This window comes from Notothenia rossii (assembly GCF_949606895.1).
Source record: "Notothenia rossii genome assembly, contig: scaffold_39, whole genome shotgun sequence".
Lineage (NCBI taxonomy): Eukaryota > Metazoa > Chordata > Actinopteri > Perciformes > Nototheniidae > Notothenia > Notothenia rossii.
In genome coordinates, this window is record NW_027639463.1 from 334,587 (window position 1) to 356,818 (window position 22,232).

Genomic DNA, 22,232 nt, shown 5'->3' on the forward strand with positions numbered 1-22,232 from the left:
TGTAAAAGATCACTTTTTGGAGATCCATAGAAAAAGGGTGAAAATGAAAAAAAGTATGCCACAGCATGGATTCGAACACGCGACCAACCGCATCCAGGGGCGAGCATTAACGCAGTGAGCCACTGGACCTGAGTACTCAAACATGCCTACTTTTGCATCTTAGAAACTCTGAATTCACTAAATGTACAACTTTTTCTCCATCAAAATGAACAACTGAGACATTAAATAACATCTACAGATCAAGACGAAGCGAATGGAAGCGGTCCCAGCCTCGTAGCTGCGAACAGCTGTGATCGCAGGAAAATGCTGTTACAAAGATTTCTCAGTATATCTCCGGGACATTTCCCTGGCTTTCCCACCGTCACAATGGACAAACAAGACATGAAATAACATCAACAGATCAAGACGAAGCGAATGGAAGTACCCCCGGAGTCATAGCATGTGTAAATCGAGACGAAACATCTCTCTCTCCCCCGCCTGCTTGCGAGGGGGAGGGGCAGTTTACACACACACACAGCTGCTGCATGCAGCAACGCACACACAGGGAGGAGATGGCAGAGAGAACGCACTCCCCTGAAAACTCCCCTTGAATTCCTCCAGACTCAGAAAATGTAAAAGTTCACTTTTTGGAGATCCATAGAAAAAGGGTGAAAATGGAAAAAAGCATTCGAAAATAGTGCCTCATAAGGCGGGTAGAGTCCCTTGAAAACTCCCCTTGAATTCCTCCAGACTCAGAAAAAGTCAAAGTTGACTTTTTGGAGATCCATAGAAAAAGGGTGAAAATGAAAAAAAGTACACCACAGCATGGATTCGAACACGCGACCAACCGCATCCAGGGGCGAGCGTTAACACAGTGAGCCACTGGACCTGAGTACTCAAACACGCCTACTTGTGCAGCTTAGACACTCTGAATTCACTAAATGTACAACTTTTTCTCCATCAAAATGAACAAATGAGACATTAAATAACATCTACAGATCAAGACGAAGCGAATGGAAGAAGTCCCAGCCTCGTAGCTGTGAACAGCTGTGATCGCAGGAAAATACTGTTACAAAGATGTATCAGTATATCTCCGGGACATTTCCCTGGCTTTCCCACCGTCACAATGGACAAACGAGACATGAAATAACATCAACAGATCAAGACGAAGCGAATGGAGGTACCCCCGGAGTCATAGCATGTGTACATCGAGACGAAACATCTCTCTCTCCCCCGCCTGCTTGCGAAGGGGAGGGGCAGTTTACACACACACACGCAGCTGCTGCATGCAGCAACGCACACACAGGGAGGAGATGGCAGAGAGAATGCACTCCCCTGAAAACTCCCCTTGAATTCCTCCAGACTCAGAAAATGTAAAAGTTCACTTTTTGGAGATCCATAGAAAAAGGGTGAAAATGGAAAAAAGTATTCGAAAATAGTGCCTCATAAGGCGGGTAGAGTCCCTTGAAAACTCCCCTTGAATTCCTCCAGACTCAGAAAAAGTCAAAGTTGACTTTTTGGAGATCCATAGAAAAAGGGTGAAAATGAAAAAAAGTATGCCACAGCATGGATTCGAACACGCGACCAACCGCATCCAGGGGCGAGCATTAACGCAGTGAGCCACTGGACCTGAGTACTCAAACATGCCTACTTTTGCATCTTAGAAACTCTGAATTCACTAAATGTACAACATTTTCTCCATCAAAATGAACAAATGAGACATTAAATAACATCTACAGATCAAGACGAAGCGAATGGAAGCGGTCCCAGCCTCGTAGCTGTGAACAGCTGTGATCGCAGGAAAATGCTGTTACAAAGATTTCTCAGTATATCTCCGGGACATTTCCCTGTCTTTCCCACCGTCACAATGGACAAACGAGACATGAAATAACATCAACAGATCAAGACGAAGCGAATGGAGGTACCCCCGGAGTCATAGCATGTGTACATCGAGACGAAACATCTCTCTCTCCCCCGCCTGCTTGCGAAGGGGAGGGGCAGTTTACACACACACACGCAGCTGCTGCATGCAGCAACGCACACACAGGGAGGAGATGGCAGAGAGAATGCACTCCCCTGAAAACTCCCCTTGAATTCCTCCAGACTCAGAAAATGTAAAAGTTCACTTTTTGGAGATCCATAGAAAAAGGGTGAAAATGGAAAAAAGTATTCGAACATAGTGCCTCATAAGGCGGGTAGAGTCCCTTGAAAACTCCCCTTGAATTCCTCCAGACTCAGAAAAAGTCAAAGTTGACTTTTTGGAGATCCATAGAAAAAGGGTGAAAATGAAAAAAAGTATGCCACAGCATGGATTCGAACACGCGACCAACCGCATCCAGGGGCGAGCATTAACGCAGTGAGCCACTGGACCTGAGTACTCAAACATGCCTACTTTTGCATCTTAGAAACTCTGAATTCACTAAATGTACAACATTTTCTCCATCAAAATGAACAAATGAGACATTAAATAACATCTACAGATCAAGACGAAGCGAATGGAAGCGGTCCCAGCCTCGTAGCTGCGAACAGCTGTGATCGCAGGAAAATGCTGTTACAAAGATTTCTCAGTATATCTCCGGGACATTTCCCTGGCTTTCCCACCGTCACAATGGACAAACGAGACATGAAATAACATCAACAGATCAAGACGAAGCGAATGGAGGTACCCCCGGAGTCATAGCATGTGTAAATCGAGACGAAACATCTCTCTCTCCCCCGCCTGCTTGCGAGGGGGAGGGGCAGTTTACACACACACGCAGCTGCTGCATGCAACAACACACACACAGGGAGGAGATGGCAGAGAGAACGCACTCCCCTGAAAACTCCCCTTGAATTCCTCCAGACTCAGAAAATGTAAAAGATCACTTTTTGGAGATCCATAGAAAAAGGGTGAAAATGAAAAAAAGTATGCCACAGCATGGATTCGAACACGCGACCAACCGCATCCAGGGGCGAGCATTAACGCAGTGAGCCACTGGACCTGAGTACTCAAACATGCCTACTTTTGCATCTTAGAAACTCTGAATTCACTAAATGTACAACTTTTCCTCCATCAAAATGAACAACTGAGACATTAAATAACATCTACAGATCAAGACGAAGCGAATGGAAGCGGTCCCAGCCTCGTAGCTGCGAACAGCTGTGATCGCAGGAAAATGCTGTTACAAAGATTTCTCAGTATATCTCCGGGACATTTCCCTGGCTTTCCCACCGTCACAATGGACAAACAAGACATGAAATAACATCAACAGATCAAGACGAAGCGAATGGAAGTACCCCCGGAGTCATAGCATGTGTAAATCGAGACGAAACATCTCTCTCTCCCCCGCCTGCTTGCGAGGGGGAGGGGCAGTTTACACACACACACAGCTGCTGCATGCAGCAACGCACACACAGGGAGGAGATGGCAGAGAGAACGCACTCCCCTGAAAACTCCCCTTGAATTCCTCCAGACTCAGAAAATGTAAAAGTTCACTTTTTGGAGATCCATAGAAAAAGGGTGAAAATGGAAAAAAGTATTCGAACATAGTGCCTCATAAGGCGGGTAGAGTCCCTTGAAAACTCCCCTTGAATTCCTCCAGACTCAGAAAAAGTCAAAGTTGACTTTTTGGAGATCCATAGAAAAAGGGTGAAAATGAAAAAAAGTATGCCACAGCATGGATTCGAACACGCGACCAACCGCATCCAGGGGGCGAGCATTAACGCAGTGAGCCACTGGACCTGAGTACTCAAACATGCCTACTTTTGCATCTTAGAAACTCTGAATTCACTAAATGTACAACATTTTCTCCATCAAAATGAACAAATGAGACATTAAATAACATCTACAGATCAAGACGAAGCGAATGGAAGCGGTCCCAGCCTCGTAGCTGCGAACAGCTGTGATCGCAGGAAAATGCTGTTACAAAGATTTCTCAGTATATCTCCGGGACATTTCCCTGGCTTTCCCACCGTCACAATGGACAAACGAGACATGAAATAACATCAACAGATCAAGACGAAGCGAATGGAGGTACCCCCGGAGTCATAGCATGTGTAAATCGAGACGAAACATCTCTCTCTCCCCCGCCTGCTTGCGAGGGGGAGGGGCAGTTTACACACACACGCAGCTGCTGCATGCAGCAACGCACACACAGGGAGGAGATGGCAGAGAGAATGCACTCCCCTGAAAACTCCCCTTGAATTCCTCCAGACTCAGAAAATGTAAAAGTTCACTTTTTGGAGATCCATAGAAAAAGGGTGAAAATGGAAAAAAGTATTCGAAAATAGTGCCTCATAAGGCGGGTAGAGTCCCTTGAAAACTCCCCTTGAATTCCTCCAGACTCAGAAAAAGTCAAAGTTGACTTTTTGGAGATCCATAGAAAAAGGGTGAAAATGAAAAAAAAGTATGCCACAGCATGGATTCGAACACGCGACCAACCGCATCCAGGGGCGAGCATTAACGCAGTGAGCCACTGGACCTGAGTACTCAAACATGCCTACTTTTGCATCTTAGAAACTCTGAATTCACTAAATGTACAACATTTTCTCCATCAAAATGAACAAATGAGACATTAAATAACATCTACAGATCAAGACGAAGCGAATGGAAGCGGTCCCAGCCTCGTAGCTGTGAACAGCTGTGATCGCAGGAAAATGCTGTTACAAAGATTTCTCAGTATATCTCCGGGACATTTCCCTGTCTTTCCCACCGTCACAATGGACAAACGAGACATGAAATAACATCAACAGATCAAGACGAAGCGAATGGAGGTACCCCCGGAGTCATAGCATGTGTAGATCGAGACGAAACATCTCTCTCTCCCCCGCCTGCTTGCGAGGGGGAGGGGCAGTTTACACACACACGCAGCTGCTGCATGCAGCAACACACACATAGGGAGGAGATGGCAGAGAGAACGCACTCCCCTGAAAACTCCCCTTGAATTCCTCCAGACTCAGAAAATGTAAAAGATCACTTTTTGGAGATCCATAGAAAAAGGGTGAAAATGAAAAATAGTATGCCACAGCATGGATTCGAACACGCGACCAACCGCATCCAGGGGCGAGCATTAACGCAGTGAGCCACTGGACCTGAGTACTCAAACATGCCTACTTTTGCATCTTAGAAACTCTGAATTCACTAAATGTACAACATTTTCTCCATCAAAATGAACAAATGAGACATTAAATAACATCTACAGATCAAGACGAAGCGAATGGAAGCGGTCCCAGCCTCGTAGCTGTGAACAGCTGTGATCGCAGGAAAATGCTGTTACAAAGATGTCTCAGTATATCTCCGGGACATTTCCCTGTCTTTCCCACCGTCACAATGGACACACGAGACATGAAATAACATCAACAGATCAAGACGAAGCGAATGGAGGTACCCCCGGAGTCATAGCATGTGTACATCGAGACGAAACATCTCTCTCTCCCCCGCCTGCTTGCGAAGGGGAGGGGCAGTTTACACACACACACGCAGCTGCTGCATGCAGCAACGCACACACACGGAGGAGATGGCAGAGAGAATGCACTCCCCTGAAAACTCCCCTTGAATTCCTCCAGACTCAGAAAATGTAAAAGTTCACTTTTTGGAGATCCATAGAAAAAGGGTGAAAATGGAAAAAAGTATTCGAACATAGTGCCTCATAAGGCGGGTAGAGTCCCTTGAAAACTCCCCTTGAATTCCTGCAGACTCAGAAAAAGTCAAAGTTGACTTTTTGGAGATCCATAGAAAAAGGGTGAAAATGAAAAAAAGTATGCCACAGCATGGATTCGAACACGCGACCAACCGCATCCAGGGGCGAGCATTAACGCAGTGAGCCACTGGACCTGAGTACTCAAATATGCCTACTTTTGCATCTTAGAAACTCTGAATTCACTAAATGTACAACTTTTTCTCCATCAAAATGAACAACTGAGACATTAAATAACATCTACAGATCAAGACGAAGCGAATGGAAGTACCCCCGGAGTCATAGCATGTGTAAATCGAGACGAAACATCTCTCGCTCCCCCGCCTGCTTGCGAGGGGGAGGGGCAGTTTACACACACACACAGCTGCTGCATGCAGCAACGCACACACAGGGAGGAGATGGCAGAGAGAACGCACTCCCCTGAAAACTCCCCTTGAATTCCTCCAGACTCAGAAAATGTAAAAGTTCACTTTTTGGAGATCCATAGAAAAAGGGTGAAAATGGAAAAAAGCATTCGAAAATAGTGCCTCATAAGGCGGGTAGAGTCCCTTGAAAACTCCCCTTGAATTCCTCCAGACTCAGAAAAAGTCAAAGTTGACTTTTTGGAGATCCATAGAAAAAGGGTGAAAATGAAAAAAAGTACACCACAGCATGGATTCGAACACGCGACCAACCGCATCCAGGGGCGAGCGTTAACACAGTGAACCACTGGACCTGAGTACTCAAACACGCCTACTTGTGCAGCTTAGACACTCTGAATTCACTAAATGTACAACTTTTTCTCCATCAAAATGAACAAATGAGACATTAAATAACATCTACAGATCAAGACGAAGCGAATGGAAGAAGTCCCAGCCTCGTAGCTGTGAACAGCTGTGATCGCAGGAAAATACTGTTACAAAGATGTATCAGTATATCTCCGGGACATTTCCCTGGCTTTCCCACCGTCACAATGGACAAACGAGACATGAAATAACATCAACAGATCAAGACGAAGCGAATGGAGGTACCCCCGGAGTCATAGCATGTGTACATCGAGACGAAACATCTCTCTCTCCCCCGCCTGCTTGCGAAGGGGAGGGGCAGTTTACACACACACACGCAGCTGCTGCATGCAGCAACGCACACACAGGGAGGAGATGGCAGAGAGAATGCACTCCCCTGAAAACTCCCCTTGAATTCCTCCAGACTCAGAAAATGTAAAAGTTCACTTTTTGGAGATCCATAGAAAAAGGGTGAAAATGGAAAAAAGTATTCGAAAATAGTGCCTCATAAGGCGGGTAGAGTCCCTTGAAAACTCCCCTTGAATTCCTCCAGACTCAGAAAAAGTCAAAGTTGACTTTTTGGAGATCCATAGAAAAAGGGTGAAAATGAAAAAAAGTATGCCACAGCATGGATTCGAACACGCGACCAACCGCATCCAGGGGCGAGCATTAACGCAGTGAGCCACTGGACCTGAGTACTCAAACATGCCTACTTTTGCATCTTAGAAACTCTGAATTCACTAAATGTACAACATTTTCTCCATCAAAATGAACAAATGAGACATTAAATAACATCTACAGATCAAGACGAAGCGAATGGAAGCGGTCCCAGCCTCGTAGCTGTGAACAGCTGTGATCGCAGGAAAATGCTGTTACAAAGATTTCTCAGTATATCTCCGGGACATTTCCCTGTCTTTCCCACCGTCACAATGGACAAACGAGACATGAAATAACATCAACAGATCAAGACGAAGCGAATGGAGGTACCCCCGGAGTCATAGCATGTGTACATCGAGACGAAACATCTCTCTCTCCCCCGCCTGCTTGCGAAGGGGAGGGGCAGTTTACACACACACACGCAGCTGCTGCATGCAGCAACGCACACACAGGGAGGAGATGGCAGAGAGAATGCACTCCCCTGAAAACTCCCCTTGAATTCCTCCAGACTCAGAAAATGTAAAAGTTCACTTTTTGGAGATCCATAGAAAAAGGGTGAAAATGGAAAAAAGTATTCGAACATAGTGCCTCATAAGGCGGGTAGAGTCCCTTGAAAACTCCCCTTGAATTCCTCCAGACTCAGAAAAAGTCAAAGTTGACTTTTTGGAGATCCATAGAAAAAGGGTGAAAATGAAAAAAAGTATGCCACAGCATGGATTCGAACACGCGACCAACCGCATCCAGGGGCGAGCATTAACGCAGTGAGCCACTGGACCTGAGTACTCAAACATGCCTACTTTTGCATCTTAGAAACTCTGAATTCACTAAATGTACAACATTTTCTCCATCAAAATGAACAAATGAGACATTAAATAACATCTACAGATCAAGACGAAGCGAATGGAAGCGGTCCCAGCCTCGTAGCTGCGAACAGCTGTGATCGCAGGAAAATGCTGTTACAAAGATTTCTCAGTATATCTCCGGGACATTTCCCTGGCTTTCCCACCGTCACAATGGACAAACGAGACATGAAATAACATCAACAGATCAAGACGAAGCGAATGGAGGTACCCCCGGAGTCATAGCATGTGTAAATCGAGACGAAACATCTCTCTCTCCCCCGCCTGCTTGCGAGGGGGAGGGGCAGTTTACACACACACGCAGCTGCTGCATGCAACAACACACACACAGGGAGGAGATGGCAGAGAGAACGCACTCCCCTGAAAACTCCCCTTGAATTCCTCCAGACTCAGAAAATGTAAAAGATCACTTTTTGGAGATCCATAGAAAAAGGGTGAAAATGAAAAAAAGTATGCCACAGCATGGATTCGAAAACGCGACCAACCGCATCCAGGGGCGAGCATTAACGCAGTGAGCCACTGGACCTGAGTACTCAAACATGCCTACTTTTGCATCTTAGAAACTCTGAATTCACTAAATGTACAACTTTTCCTCCATCAAAATGAACAACTGAGACATTAAATAACATCTACAGATCAAGACGAAGCGAATGGAAGCGGTCCCAGCCTCGTAGCTGCGAACAGCTGTGATCGCAGGAAAATGCTGTTACAAAGATTTCTCAGTATATCTCCGGGACATTTCCCTGGCTTTCCCACCGTCACAATGGACAAACAAGACATGAAATAACATCAACAGATCAAGACGAAGCGAATGGAAGTACCCCCGGAGTCATAGCATGTGTAAATCGAGACGAAACATCTCTCTCTCCCCCGCCTGCTTGCGAGGGGGAGGGGCAGTTTACACACACACACAGCTGCTGCATGCAGCAACGCACACACAGGGAGGAGATGGCAGAGAGAACGCACTCCCCTGAAAACTCCCCTTGAATTCCTCCAGACTCAGAAAATGTAAAAGTTCACTTTTTGGAGATCCATAGAAAAAGGGTGAAAATGGAAAAAAGTATTCGAACATAGTGCCTCATAAGGCGGGTAGAGTCCCTTGAAAACTCCCCTTGAATTCCTCCAGACTCAGAAAAAGTCAAAGTTGACTTTTTGGAGATCCATAGAAAAAGGGTGAAAATGAAAAAAAGTATGCCACAGCATGGATTCGAACACGCGACCAACCGCATCCAGGGGGCGAGCATTAACGCAGTGAGCCACTGGACCTGAGTACTCAAACATGCCTACTTTTGCATCTTAGAAACTCTGAATTCACTAAATGTACAACATTTTCTCCATCAAAATGAACAAATGAGACATTAAATAACATCTACAGATCAAGACGAAGCGAATGGAAGCGGTCCCAGCCTCGTAGCTGTGAACAGCTGTGATCGCAGGAAAATGCTGTTACAAAGATGTCTCAGTATATCTCCGGGACATTTCCCTGTCTTTCCCACCGTCACAATGGACACACGAGACATGAAATAACATCAACAGATCAAGACGAAGCGAATGGAGGTACCCCCGGAGTCATAGCATGTGTACATCGAGACGAAACATCTCTCTCTCCCCCGCCTGCTTGCGAAGGGGAGGGGCAGTTTACACACACACACGCAGCTGCTGCATGCAGCAACGCACACACAGGGAGGAGATGGCAGAGAGAATGCACTCCCCTGAAAACTCCCCTTGAATTCCTCCAGACTCAGAAAATGTAAAAGTTCACTTTTTGGAGATCCATAGAAAAAGGGTGAAAATGGAAAAAAGTATTCGAACATAGTGCCTCATAAGGCGGGTAGAGTCCCTTGAAAACTCCCCTTGAATTCCTCCAGACTCAGAAAAAGTCAAAGTTGACTTTTTGGAGATCCATAGAAAAAGGGTGAAAATGAAAAAAAGTATGCCACAGCATGGATTCGAACACGCGACCAACCGCATCCAGGGGCGAGCATTAACGCAGTGAGCCACTGGACCTGAGTACTCAAACATGCCTACTTTTGCATCTTAGAAACTCTGAATTCACTAAATGTACAACATTTTCTCCATCAAAATGAACAAATGAGACATTAAATAACATCTACAGATCAAGACGAAGCGAATGGAAGCGGTCCCAGCCTCGTAGCTGCGAACAGCTGTGATCGCAGGAAAATGCTGTTACAAAGATTTCTCAGTATATCTCCGGGACATTTCCCTGGCTTTCCCACCGTCACAATGGACAAACGAGACATGAAATAACATCAACAGATCAAGACGAAGCGAATGGAGGTACCCCCGGAGTCATAGCATGTGTAAATCGAGACGAAACATCTCTCTCTCCCCCGCCTGCTTGCGAGGGGGAGGGGCAGTTTACACACACACGCAGCTGCTGCATGCAACAACACACACACAGGGAGGAGATGGCAGAGAGAACGCACTCCCCTGAAAACTCCCCTTGAATTCCTCCAGACTCAGAAAATGTAAAAGATCACTTTTTGGAGATCCATAGAAAAAGGGTGAAAATGAAAAAAAGTATGCCACAGCATGGATTCGAAAACGCGACCAACCGCATCCAGGGGCGAGCATTAACGCAGTGAGCCACTGGACCTGAGTACTCAAACATGCCTACTTTTGCATCTTAGAAACTCTGAATTCACTAAATGTACAACTTTTCCTCCATCAAAATGAACAACTGAGACATTAAATAACATCTACAGATCAAGACGAAGCGAATGGAAGCGGTCCCAGCCTCGTAGCTGCGAACAGCTGTGATCGCAGGAAAATGCTGTTACAAAGATTTCTCAGTATATCTCCGGGACATTTCCCTGGCTTTCCCACCGTCACAATGGACAAACAAGACATGAAATAACATCAACAGATCAAGACGAAGCGAATGGAAGTACCCCCGGAGTCATAGCATGTGTAAATCGAGACGAAACATCTCTCTCTCCCCCGCCTGCTTGCGAGGGGGAGGGGCAGTTTACACACACACACAGCTGCTGCATGCAGCAACGCACACACAGGGAGGAGATGGCAGAGAGAACGCACTCCCCTGAAAACTCCCCTTGAATTCCTCCAGACTCAGAAAATGTAAAAGTTCACTTTTTGGAGATCCATAGAAAAAGGGTGAAAATGGAAAAAAGTATTCGAACATAGTGCCTCATAAGGCGGGTAGAGTCCCTTGAAAACTCCCCTTGAATTCCTCCAGACTCAGAAAAAGTCAAAGTTGACTTTTTGGAGATCCATAGAAAAAGGGTGAAAATGAAAAAAAGTATGCCACAGCATGGATTCGAACACGCGACCAACCGCATCCAGGGGGCGAGCATTAACGCAGTGAGCCACTGGACCTGAGTACTCAAACATGCCTACTTTTGCATCTTAGAAACTCTGAATTCACTAAATGTACAACATTTTCTCCATCAAAATGAACAAATGAGACATTAAATAACATCTACAGATCAAGACGAAGCGAATGGAAGAAGTCCCAGCCTCGTAGCTGTGAACAGCTGTGATCGCAGGAAAATACTGTTACAAAGATTTCTCAGTATATCTCCGGGACATTTCCCTGGCTTTCCCACCATCACAATGGACAAACGAGACATGAAATAACATCAACAGATCAAGACGAAGCGAATGGAGGTACCCCCGGAGTCATAGCATGTGTAAATCGAGACGAAACATCTCTCTCTCCCCCGCCTGCTTGCGAGGGGAAGGGGCAGTTTACACACACACGCAGCTGCTGCATGCAGCAACACACACACAGGGAGGAGATGGCAGAGAGAACGCACTCCCCTGAAAACTCCCCTTGAATTCCTCCAGACTCAGAAAATGTAAAAGTTCACTTTTTGGAGATCCATAGAAAAAGGGTGAACATGGAAAAAAGCATTCGAAAATAGTGCCTCATAAGGCGGGTAGAGTCCCTTGAAAACTCCCCTTGAATTCCTCCAGACTCAGAAAAAGTCAAAGTTGACTTTTTGGAGATCCATAGAAAAAGGGTGAAAATGAAAAAAAGTACACCACAGCATGGATTCGAACACGCGACCCACCGCATCCAGGGGCGAGCGTTAACACAGTGAGCCACTGGACCTGAGTACTCAAACACGCCTACTTGTGCAGCTTAGACACTCTGAATTCACTAAATGTACAACTTTTTCTCCATCAAAATGAACAAATGAGACATTAAATAACATCTACAGATCAAGACGAAGCGAATGGAAGAAGTCCCAGCCTCGTAGCTGTGAACAGCTGTGATCGCAGGAAAATACTGTTACAAAGATTTCTCAGTATATCTCCGGGACATTTCCCTGGCTTTCCCACCGTCACAATGGACAAACGAGACATGAAATAACATCAACAGATCAAGACGAAGCGAATGGAAGTACCCCCGGAGTCATAGCATGTGTAAATCGAGACGAAACATCTCTCTCTCCCCCGCCTGCTTGCGAAGGGGAGGGGCAGTTTACACACACACACGCAGTTGCTGCATGCAGCAACGCACACACAGGGAGGAGATGGCAGAGAGAATGCACTCCCCTGAAAACTCCCCTTGAATTCCTCCAGACTCAGAAAATGTAAAAGTTCACTTTTTGGAGATCCATAGAAAAAGGGTGAAAATGGAAAAAAGTATTCGAAAATAGTGCCTCATAAGGCGGGTAGAGTCCCTTGAAAACTCCCCTTGAATTCCTCCAGACTCAGAAAAAGTCAAAGTTGACTTTTTGGAGATCCATAGAAAAAGGGTGAAAATGAAAAAAAGAATGCCACAGCATGGATTCGAACACGCGACCAACCGCATGCAGGGGCGAGCGTTAACACAGTGAGCCATTGGACCTGAGTACTCAAACATGCCTACTTGTGCATCTTAGACACTCTGAATTTACTAAATGTACAACTTTTTCTCCATCAAAATGAACAAATGAGACATTAAATAACATCTACAGATCAAGACGAAGCGAATGGAAGCGGTCCCAGCCTCGTAGCTGCGAACAGCTGTGATCGCAGGAAAATGCTGTTACAAAGATTTCTCAGTATATCTCCGGGACATTTCCCAGGCTTTCCCACCGTCACAATGGACAAACGAGACATGAAATAACATCAACAGATCAAGACGAAGCGAATGGAGGTACCCCCGGAGTCATAGCATGTGTAAATCGAGACGAAACATCTCTCTCTCCCCCGCCTGCTTGCGAGGGGGAGGGGCAGTTTACACACACACGCAGCTGCTGCATGCAGCAACACACACACAGGGAGGAGATGGCAGAGAGAACGCACTCCCCTGAAAACTCCCCTTGAATTCCTCCAGACTCAGAAAAAGTCAAAGTTGACTTTTTGGAGATCCATAGAAAAAGGGTGAAAATGAAAAAAAGTATGCCACAGCATGGACTCGAACACGCGACCAACCGCATCCAGGGGCGAGCGTTAACACAGTGAGCCATTGGACCTGAGTACTCAAACATGCCTACTTGTGCATCTTAGACACTCTGAATTTACTAAATGTACAACTTTTTCTCCATCAAAATGAACAAATGAGACATTAAATAACATCTACAGATCAAGATGAAGCGAATGGAAGCGGTCCCAGCCTCGTAGCTGCGAACAGCTGTGATCGCAGGAAAATGCTGTTACAAAGATTTCTCAGTATATCTCCGGGACATTTCCCAGGCTTTCCCACCGTCACAATGGACAAACGAGACATGAAATAACATCAACAGATCAAGACGAAGCGAATGGAGGTACCCCCGGAGTCATAGCATGTGTAAATCGAGACGAAACATCTCTCTCTCCCCCGCCTGCTTGCGAGGGGGAGGGGCAGTTTACACACACACGCAGCTGCTGCATGCAGCAACACACACATAGGGAGGAGATGGCAGAGAGAACGCACTCCCCTGAAAACTCCCCTTGAATTCCTCCAGACTCAGAAAATGTAAAAGATCACTTTTTGGAGATCCATAGAAAAAGGGTGAAAATGAAAAAAAGTATGCCACAGCATGGATTCGAACACGCGACCAACCGCATCTAGGGGCGAGCATTAACGCAGTGAGCCACTGGACCTGAGTACTCAAACATGCCTACTTTTGCATCTTAGAAACTCTGAATTCACTAAATGTACAACTTTTTCTCCATCAAAATGAACAACTGAGACATTAAATAACATCTACAGATCAAGACGAAGCGAATGGAAGCGGTCCCAGTCTCGTAGCTGCGAACAGCTGTGATCGCAGGAAAATGCTGTTACAAAGATTTCTCAGTATATCTCCGGGACATTTCCCTGGCTTTCCCACCGTCACAATGGACAAACAAGACATGGAATAACATCAACAGATCAAGACGAAGCGAATGGAAGTACCCCCGGAGTCATAGCATGTGTAAATCGAGACGAAACATCTCTCTCTCCCCCGCCTGCTTGCGAGGGGGAGGGGCAGTTTACACACACACACAGCTGCTGCATGCAGCAACGCACACACAGGGAGGAGATGGCAGAGAGAACGCACTCCCCTGAAAACTCCCCTTGAATTCCTCCAGACTCAGAAAATGTAAAAGTTCACTTTTTGGAGATCCATAGAAAAAGGGTGAACATGGAAAAAAGCATTCGAAAATAGTGCCTCATAAGGCGGGTAGAGTCCCTTGAAAACTCCCCTTGAATTCCTCCAGACTCAGAAAAAGTCAAAGTTGACTTTTTGGAGATCCATAGAAAAAGGGTGAAAATGAAAAAAAGTACACCACAGCATGGATTCGAACACGCGACCCACCGCATCCAGGGGCGAGCGTTAACACAGTGAGCCACTGGACCTGAGTACTCAAACACGCCTACTTGTGCAGCTTAGACACTCTGAATTCACTAAATGTACAACTTTTTCTCCATCAAAATGAACAAATGAGACATTAAATAACATCTACAGATCAAGACGAAGCGAATGGAAGAAGTCCCAGCCTCGTAGCTGTGAACAGCTGTGATCGCAGGAAAATACTGTTACAAAGATTTCTCAGTATATCTCCGGGACATTTCCCTGGCTTTCCCACCATCACAATGGACAAACGAGACATGAAATAACATCAACAGATCAAGACGAAGCGAATGGAGGTACCCCCGGAGTCATAGCATGTGTAAATCGAGACGAAACATCTCTCTCTCCCCCGCCTGCTTGCGAGGGGAAGGGGCAGTTTACACACACACGCAGCTGCTGCATGCAGCAACACACACACAGGGAGGAGATGGCAGAGAGAACGCACTCCCCTGAAAACTCCCCTTGAATTCCTCCAGACTCAGAAAATGTAAAAGTTCACTTTTTGGAGATCCATAGAAAAAGGGTGAAAATGGAAAAAAGCATTCGAAAATAGTGCCTCATAAGGCGGGTAGAGTCCCTTGAAAACTCCCCTTGAATTCCTCCAGACTCAGAAAAAGTCAAAGTTGACTTTTTGGAGATCCATAGAAAAAGGGTGAAAATGAAAAAAAGTATGCCACAGCATGGATTCGAACACGCGACCAACCGCATCCAGGGGCGAGCATTAACGCAGTGAGCCACTGGACCTGAGTACTCAAACATGCCTACTTTTGCATCTTAGAAACTCTGAATTCACTAAATGTACAACTTTTTCTCCATCAAAATGAACAACTGAGACATTAAATAACATCTACAGATCAAGACGAAGCGAATGGAAGCGGTCCCAGCCTCGTAGCTGCGAACAGCTGTGATCGCAGGAAAATGCTGTTACAAAGATTTCTCAGTATATCTCCGGGACATTTCCCTGGCTTTCCCACCGTCACAATGGACAAACAAGACATGAAATAACATCAACAGATCAAGACGAAGCGAATGGAAGTACCCCCGGAGTCATAGCATGTGTAAATCGAGACGAAACATCTCTCTCTCCCCCGCCTGCTTGCGAGGGGGAGGGGCAGTTTACACACACACACAGCTGCTGCATGCAGCAACGCACACACAGGGAGGAGATGGCAGAGAGAACGCACTCCCCTGAAAACTCCCCTTGAATTCCTCCAGACTCAGAAAATGTAAAAGTTCACTTTTTGGAGATCCATAGAAAAAGGGTGAAAATGGAAAAAAGCATTCGAAAATAGTGCCTCATAAGGCGGGTAGAGTCCCTTGAAAACTCCCCTTGAATTCCTCCAGACTCAGAAAAAGTCAAAATTGACTTTTTGGAGATCCATAGAAAAAGGGTGAAAATGAAAAAAAGTACACCACAGCATGGATTCGAACACGCGACCAACCGCATCCAGGGGCGAGCGTTAACACAGTGAGCCACTGGACCTGAGTACTCAAACACGCCTACTTGTGCAGCTTAGACACTCTGAATTCACTAAATGTACAACTTTTTCTCCATCAAAATGAACAAATGAGACATTAAATAACATCTACAGATCAAGACGAAGCGAATGGAAGCGGTCCCAGCCTCGTAGCTGCGAACAGCTGTGATCGCAGGAAAATGCTGTTACAAAGATTTCTCAGTATATCTCCGGGACATTTCCCAGGCTTTCCCACCGTCACAATGGACAAACGAGACATGAAATAACATCAACAGATCAAGACGAAGCGAATGGAGGTACCCCCGGAGTCATAGCATGTGTAAATCGAGACGAAACATCTCTCTCTCCCCCGCCTGCTTGCGAGGGGGAGGGGCAGTTTACACACACACGCAGCTGCTGCATGCAGCAACACACACACAGGGAGGAGATGGCAGAGAGAACGCACTCCCCTGAAAACTCCCCTTGAATTCCTCCAGACTCAGAAAAAGTCAAAGTTGACTTTTTGGAGATCCATAGAAAAAGGGTGAAAATGAAAAAAAGTATGCCACAGCATGGACTCGAACACGCGACCAACCGCATCCAGGGGCGAGCGTTAACACAGTGAGCCATTGGACCTGAGTACTCAAACATGCCTACTTGTGCATCTTAGACACTCTGAATTTACTAAATGTACAACTTTTTCTCCATCAAAATGAACAAATGAGACATTAAATAACATCTACAGATCAAGACGAAGCGAATGGAAGCGGTCCCAGCCTCGTAGCTGCGAACAGCTGTGATCGCAGGAAAATGCTGTTACAAAGATTTCTCAGTATATCTCCGGGACATTTCCCAGGCTTTCCCACCGTCACAATGGACAAACGAGACATGAAATAACATCAACAGATCAAGACGAAGCGAATGGAGGTACCCCCGGAGTCATAGCATGTGTAAATCGAGACGAAACATCTCTCTCTCCCCCGCCTGCTTGCGAGGGGGAGGGGCAGTTTACACACACACGCAGCTGCTGCATGCAGCAACACACACACAGGGAGGAGATGGCAGAGAGAACGCACTCCCCTGAAAACTCCCCTTGAATTCCTCCAGACTCAGAAAAAGTCAAAGTTGACTTTTTGGAGATCCATAGAAAAAGGGTGAAAATGAAAAAAAGTATGCCACAGTATGGATTCGAACACGCGACCAACCGCATCCAGGGGCGAGCATTAACGCAGTGAGCCACTGGACCTGAGTACTCAAACATGCCTACTTTTGCATCTTAGAAACTCTGAATTCACTAAATGTACAACTTTTTCTCCATCAAAATGAACAAATGAGACATGAAATAACATCTACAGATCAAGACGAAGCGAATGGAAGCAGTCCCAGCCTCGTAGCTGTGAACAGCTGTGATCGCAGGAAAATACTGTTACAAAGATTTCTCAGTATATCTCCGGGACATTTCCCTGGCTTTGCCACCGTCACAATGGACAAACGAGACATGAAATAACATCAACAGATCAAGACGAAGCGAATGGAAGTACCCCCGGAGTCATAGCATGTGTAAATCGAGACGAAACATCTCTCTCTCCCCCGCCTGCTTGCGAAGGGGAGGGGCAGTTTACACACACACACGCAGCTGCTGCATGCAGCAACGCACACAGAGGGAGGAGATGGCAGAGAGAATGCACTCCCCTGAAAACTCCCCTTGAATTCCTCCAGACTCAGAAAATGTAAAAGTTCACTTTTTGGAGATCCATAGAAAAAGGGTGAAAATGGAAAAAAGTATTCGAAAATAGTGCCTCATAAGGCGGGTAGAGTCCCTTGAAAACTCCCCTTGAATTCCTCCAGACTCAGAAAAAGTCAAAGTTGACTTTTTGGAGATCCATAGAAAAAGGGTGAAAATGAAAAAAAGAATGCCACAGCATGGATTCGAACACGCGACCAACCGCATCCAGGGGCGAGCGTTAACACAGTGAGCCATTGGACCTGAGTACTCAAACATGCCTACTTGTGCATCTTAGACACTCTGAATTTACTAAATGTACAACCTTTTCTCCATCAAAATGAACAAATGAGACATTAAATAACATCTACAGATCAAGACGAAGCGAATGGAAGCGGTCCCAGCCTCGTAGCTGCGAACAGCTGTGATCGCAGGAAAATGCTGTTACAAAGATTTCTCAGTATATCTCCGGGACATTTCCCAGGCTTTCCCACCGTCACAATGGACAAACGAGACATGAAATAACATCAACAGATCAAGACGAAGCGAATGGAGGTACCCCCGGAGTCATAGCATGTGTAAATCGAGACGAAACATCTCTCTCTCCCCCGCCTGCTTGCGAGGGGGAGGGGCAGTTTACACACACACGCAGCTGCTGCATGCAGCAACACACACACAGGGAGGAGATGGAAGAGAGAACGCACTCCCCTGAAAACTCCCCTTGAATTCCTCCAGACTCAGAAAAAGTCAAAGTTGACTTTTTGGAGATCCATAGAAAAAGGGTGAAAATGAAAAAAAGTATGCCACAGTATGGATTCGAACACGCGACCAACCGCATCCAGGGGCGAGCATTAATGCAGTGAGCCACTGGACCTGAGTACTCAAACATGCCTACTTTTGCATCTTAGAAACTCTGAATTCACTAAATGTACAACTTTTTCTCCATTAAAATGAACAAATGAGACATTAAATAACATCTACAGATCAAGACGAAGCGAATGGAAGCGGTCCCAGCCTCGTAGCTGTGAACAGCTGTGATCGCAGGAAAATACTGTTACAAAGATTTCTCAGTATATCTCCGGGACATTTCCCTGGCTTTGCCACCGTCACAATGGACAAACGAGACATGAAATAACATCAACAGATCAAGACGAAGCGAATGGAAGTACCCCCGGAGTCATAGCATGTGTAAATCGAGACGAAACATCTCTCTCTCCCCCGCCTGCTTGCGAAGGGGAGGGGCAGTTTACACACACACACGCAGCTGCTGCATGCAGCAACGCACACAGAGGGAGGAGATGGCAGAGAGAATGCACTCCCCTGAAAACTCCCCTTGAATTCCTCCAGACTCAGAAAATGTAAAAGTTCACTTTTTGGAGATCCATAGAAAAAGGGTGAAAATGGAAAAAAGTATTCGAAAATAGTGCCTCATAAGGCGGGTAGAGGTCCCTTGAAAACTCCCCTTGAATTCCTCCAGACTCAGAAAAAGTCAAAGTTGACTTTTTGGAGATCCATAGAAAAAGGGTGAAAATGAAAAAAAGTATGCCACAGTAAGGATTCGAACACGCGACCAACCGCATCCAGGGGCGAGCATTAACGCAGTGAGCCACTGGACCTTGAGTACTCAAACATGCCTACTTTTGCATCTTAGAAACTCTGAATTCACTAAATGTACAACTTTTTCTCCATCAAAATGAACAAATGAGACATGAAATAACATCTACAGATCAAGACGAAGCGAATGGAAGCAGTCCCAGCCTCGTAGCTGTGAACAGCTGTGATCGCAGGAAAATACTGTTACAAAGATTTCTCAGTATATCTCCGGGACATTTCCCTGGCTTTGCCACCGTCACAATGGACAAACGAGACATGAAATAACATCAACAGATCAAGACGAAGCGAATGGAAGTACCCCCGGAGTCATAGCATGTGTAAATCGAGACGAAACATCTCTCTCTCCCCCGCCTGCTTGCGAAGGGGAGGGGCAGTTTACACACACACACGCAGCTGCTGCATGCAGCAACGCACACAGAGGGAGGAGATGGCAGAGAGAATGCACTCCCCTGAAAACTCCCCTTGAATTCCTCCAGACTCAGAAAATGTAAAAGTTCACTTTTTGGAGATCCATAGAAAAAGGGTGAAAATGGAAAAAAGTATTCGAAAATAGTGCCTCATAAGGCGGGTAGAGTCTCTTGAAAACTCCCCTTGAATTCCTCCAGACTCAGAAAAAGTCAAAGTTGACTTTTTGGAGATCCATAGAAAAAGGGTGAAAATGAAAAAAAGTATGCCACAGTATGGATTCGAACACGCGACCAACCGCATCCAGGGGCGAGCATTAACGCAGTGAGCCACTGGACCTGAGTACTCAAACATGCCTACTTTTGCATCTTAGAAACTCTGAATTCACTAAATGTACAACTTTTTCTCCATCAAAATGAACAAATGAGACATGAAATAACATCTACAGATCAAGACGAAGCGAATGGAAGCGGTCCCAGCCTCGTAGCTGTGAACAGCTGTGATCGCAGGAAAATGCAGTTACAAAGATTTCTCAGTATATCTCCGGGACATTTCCCTGGCTTTCCCACCGTCACAATGGACAAACGAGACATGAAATAACATCAACAGATCAAGACGAAGCGAATGGAAGTACCCCCGGAGTCATAGCATGTGTAAATCGAGACGAAACATCTCTCTCTCCCCCGCCTGCTTGCGAGGGGGAGGGGCAGTTTACACACACACGCAGCTGCTGCATGCAGCAACACACACACAGGGAGGAGATGGCAGAGAGAACGCACTCCCCTGAAAACTCCCCTTGAATTCCTCCAGACTCAGAAAAAGTCAAAGTTGACTTTTTGGAGATCCATAGAAAAAGGGTGAAAATGAAAAAAAGTATGCCACAGCATGGACTCGAACACGCGACCAACCGCATCCAGGGGCGAGCGTTAACACAGTGAGCCATTGGACCTGAGTACTCAAACATGCCTACTTGTGCATCTTAGACACTCTGAATTTACTAAATGTACAACTTTTTCTCCATCAAAATGAACAAATGAGACATTAAATAACATCTACAGATCAAGACGAAGCGAATGGAAGCGGTCCCAGCCTCGTAGCTGCGAACAGCTGTGATCGCAGGAAAATGCTGTTACAAAGATTTCTCAGTATATCTCCGGGACATTTCCCAGGCTTTCCCACCGTCACAATGGACAAACGAGACATGAAATAACATCAACAGATCAAGACGAAGCGAATGGAGGTACCCCCGGAGTCATAGCATGTGTAAATCGAGACGAAACATCTCTCTCTCCCCCGCCTGCTTGCGAGGGGGAGGGGCAGTTTACACACACACGCAGCTGCTGCATGCAGCAACACACACACAGGGAGGAGATGGCAGAGAGAACGCACTCCCCTGAAAACTCCCCTTGAATTCCTCCAGACTCAGAAAAAGTCAAAGTTGACTTTTTGGAGATCCATAGAAAAAGGGTGAAAATGAAAAAAAGTATGCCACAGTAAGGATTCGAACACGCGACCAACCGCATCCAGGGGCGAGCATTAACGCAGTGAGCCACTGGACCTTGAGTACTCAAACATGCCTACTTTTGCATCTTAGAAACTCTGAATTCACTAAATGTACAACTTTTTCTCCATCAAAATGAACAAATGAGACATGAAATAACATCTACAGATCAAGACGAAGCGAATGGAAGCAGTCCCAGCCTCGTAGCTGTGAACAGCTGTGATCGCAGGAAAATACTGTTACAAAGATTTCTCAGTATATCTCCGGGACATTTCCCTGGCTTTGCCACCGTCACAATGGACAAACGAGACATGAAATAACATCAACAGATCAAGACGAAGCGAATGGAAGTACCCCCGGAGTCATAGCATGTGTAAATCGAGACGAAACATCTCTCTCTCCCCCGCCTGCTTGCGAAGGGGAGGGGCAGTTTACACACACACACGCAGCTGCTGCATGCAGCAACGCACACAGAGGGAGGAGATGGCAGAGAGAATGCACTCCCCTGAAAACTCCCCTTGAATTCCTCCAGACTCAGAAAATGTAAAAGTTCACTTTTTGGAGATCCATAGAAAAAGGGTGAAAATGGAAAAAAGTATTCGAAAATAGTGCCTCATAAGGCGGGTAGAGTCCCTTGAAAACTCCCCTTGAATTCCTCCAGACTCAGAAAAAGTCAAAGTTGACTTTTTGGAGATCCATAGAAAAAGGGTGAAAATGAAAAAAAGAATGCCACAGCATGGATTCGAACACGCGACCAACCGCATCCAGGGGCGAGCGTTAACACAGTGAGCCATTGGACCTGAGTA